At 45.3% G+C, this 3,463-nt stretch overlaps 1 long non-coding RNA gene across 2 annotated transcripts; it reads left to right on the top strand.

The window, feature by feature from the left end:
- Positions 1 to 564: 564 nt before the first annotated feature.
- Positions 565 to 2,433, top strand: LOC116379903 (uncharacterized). 2 transcript variants are annotated; one of them, XR_004212488.1, is made up of 4 exons: positions 565 to 1,005; positions 1,423 to 1,557; positions 1,720 to 1,882; positions 2,344 to 2,425. It is a non-coding gene; the product is annotated as an uncharacterized LOC116379903 (long non-coding RNA). The 2 variants fall into 2 exon arrangements; XR_004212487.1 differs by having other exon boundaries at positions 568 to 1,005; positions 1,720 to 2,433.
- Positions 2,434 to 3,463: the final 1,030 nt, after the last annotated feature.

Below are 3,463 nucleotides of genomic sequence, written 5' to 3'. Positions count from 1 at the left end.
TATATATGTATATGTGTATGTATATATGTGTATGTATATATGTATATATGTATATGTGTATATATATATATGTGTGTATGTAGGTATGTATGTATGTATACGTATGTATATGTACACGTATGTATACATATACATATACACGTATGTATACATATACATGTGTATATACGTGTGTATATATGTGTGTGTGTGTGTGTGTGTATATATGTGTGTATATATGTGTGTGTGTGTGTGTGTGTGTGTATATATATATGTGTATATGTGTGTGTGTGTATATATGTGTGTGTGTGTATATATGTGTATATATATGTGTATACGTGTACGTATATGTGTATACATGTACGTATATGTGTATACATGTACGTATATGTGTATACATGTACGTATATGTGTATACATGTACGTATATGTATATACGTGTATACATGTACGTATATGTATATACGTATATGTGTATACATGTACGTATATGTATATACGTGTATATGTATGTACGTATATGTGTGTGTATATGTATGTACATATGTGTGTGTATATGTATATATTTATATTTACATCTTTTAACTAACTTCTGTTCAGACCATACCTCCCAAATATTCATTCATTATCAGAATCTTAACTCTTCATATTTTGTTTTATATTAAATTATTTTCTGCACAGTAAATGCAAGGTTTTTTTCTCCCACACTCTGGAATATGTGAAATGAACAACAACCATTGATGTTGCTGCATTCTATTTCTTGTGCAGTGTCGGATAAAAACAATCTTATCAACATCAGTCCTGATCATAAGGACCAGTAATTCATTCCTCTTATGATTCTAACCCTTCGAACTGCAGTTTGTTAACATGATGCTAAACAACAGAGCACATTATGAAATGATTTCCCTCTCTGTCTCCTCAGGTTTGTGATGATGTTGCTGCACAGGTTCTGGGGAAGTCGGTGTTCGTCAACTGGCCTCATCTAGAGGAAGCTCGCATCATTGCGGTGTCGGATGGAGACGTCAAGTAAGAATTAGTACTCTGTAGTTATCTGTCTAATGGAAGTACATTTTAGATTCTACACAGGTATTAATTATCAGTCAATGGAGTTCTTACCATGTGTTTTGGTATCATTACTGTGATTTGATAGAAAGCTGAAATGAAAGAGAGTATGCTGATAGAAAAAGACAAACCCCCACTACATCGCTGTGCTTTGCTGAAAAAGAGGCTCCCCTAGACATTTCCAAATTCTACAGAAAAGTATTAAAATATCAGCCGGTGAAACCTGGACCACAATCACTGAAGACAGCAGCATGTCCGTTTGGCTTCAGCTAGCGCAGGCTTCGCGTGCGTGCGTGCGTGCGTGCGTGCGTGCGTGCGTGCGTGCGTGCGTGTGTGTGTGTGAAGAGTCGGCTCAGGGAAATCTTTGGCCCTGTTGTGCAGGTTTTGTCTGGAGGAACCACCCGGTGTCCAAAGAGTGTACGACAGGCCCTCCACACCCCCCCCCACCAAAGTCAACTGTCTGTCTGACAAGGAGCAGAAGGACTGGGTGAAGGACGTGCAGGGAGTTACTGAACAGTAAGTCTCCATGAACACGGTTTCAAGTTAAACCCCAAAACGTTTTTCTTTTGAAGTCATAAGACCCATTCTTTCCTGGTCTTGAGATAAAGCGAGACCTCTCCACTCTTATGTCACGCGTGTACGATTCCGTTCTTTAAAAGTGATTTTTCTTCCTCCCAGTTTCGTGAAGAGGAAAGGCATCATGGTGAATGACACGTCGGTGGTTTTGTACGGCCAGTTGCTGACGGGAAGGAAATACGTCCCTAAAGCTGACGGGGTGGTGGAACTTGAGAAACAGTGGGCCAAGCAGGTCCTCCCTTTCGCCTTCCAGACTGTGGTTAAGGTACACACACACACACACACACACACACACACATACATACAAGACATGAACACAGAGATAAATCATTGGAGCCTGTGACCAATTCAGCACCAGTATGTTTAAAAAAACACCAGAACACCTGGTTGAGGGAGAGAGTGTAGTCTAATCCCTGACTCTGACACACTCGGTAGTGGTGGTGTTTTCCACAACCACTCACCAAGAGTTCCCACTTCATGCCATGAATGAAAAACAAAAAAACAAGACAATATAATCACAGAAAATCAAATGGTAAAGCCAAACTATCCATCCATCCATTTCCCTCGGCTTATCCGGGGTCGGGTCGCGGTGGCAGCAGGCCAAGCAGGCTGACCCAGACTTCCTTCTCCCCCGCAACATTTGCCAGCTCATACTGGGGGATCCCGAGGTGTTCCCAGGACAGCTGGGAGATGTAATCCCTCCAGCATGTTCTCCGTCTTCCCCAGGGTCTCCTACCAGTTGGGCGTGCCCGGAAAACCTCCAGTGGGAGGCGCCCAGGAGGCATCCTGATTAGATGCCCGAACCACCTCAGCTGACTCCTTTCGACACGAAGGAGTAGCAGCTCGACTCCAAGTTCTCTAAAGCTGAGCCCGGCCACCCTACGGAGGAAGCTCATTTCGGCTGCTTGTAGGCGCGACCTTGTCCTTTCGGTCACGACCCAGAGTTCGTGACCATAGGTGAGGGTAGGAACGTAGACCGAGTGGTAAATTGAGAGCTTTGCCTTCCGGCTCAGCTCCCTCTTCACCAAGACGGTCCGGTGCAGCGCCTGCTTTACTGCTGCAGCTGCACCGATCCGCCTGTCGATCTCCCGCTCCATCTTACCCTCACTCGTGAACAAGACCCCGAGATACTTGAACTCCTTCGCTTGAGGTAGGCACTCCGTCCCCACCTGGAGGGAGCAATCCACCGGTTTCCGGCAGAGCACCATGGCCTCAGATTTGGAGGTACTAACTCTCATCCCCGCCGCTTCACACTCGGCTGCAAACCGCCCCAGTGAATGCTGGAGGTCATGATCCGAGGAGGCTAACGGGACCACATCATCTGCAAACAACAGAGAGGCGATCCAGAGACCCCCGAACCTGACGTTCTCCACCCCCCGGCTGCGCCTAGATATCCTGTTCATGAAAGTCACGAACGGGACTGGTAACAAAGGGCAGCCCTGGCGGAGGCCAACACCCACCGGGAACGTGTCTGACTTATTGCTGAGAATACGGACACAGCTCCTACTGCAGTCGTACAGAGACCGGATGGCCCGTTGTAACGGGTCCGGCACCCCATAGTCCCGCAGCACCCCCCACAAGAACCCCCGAGGGACCCGGTCGAAAGCCTTCTCCAAGTCCACAAAGCACATGTAGACTGGTTGGGCAAACTCCCAGAACCCCTCCAGTAGTCTTGCGAGAAAGCCAAACTAAAGCGAGACAAAACAAACACTGATAACGTAGTATAACGGATGAAACAATAAAGAACAAATCAATACAACAATTACAAATAAAATAAAATGCATTAGAAACATTAGAAAGAATAAAAGCAGTAAAAAGACGACATCACATAAAAGTCTAGAAAAAA

This window comes from Anarrhichthys ocellatus, unplaced genomic scaffold (assembly GCF_004355925.1).
Source record: "Anarrhichthys ocellatus isolate YVR2014 unplaced genomic scaffold, GSC_Weel_1.0 scaffold5491, whole genome shotgun sequence".
Taxonomy (NCBI): domain Eukaryota; kingdom Metazoa; phylum Chordata; class Actinopteri; order Perciformes; family Anarhichadidae; genus Anarrhichthys; species Anarrhichthys ocellatus.
The sequence above is the reverse complement of the archived record's forward strand: the minus strand, read 5'-3'. Positions and strand labels throughout refer to the sequence as shown.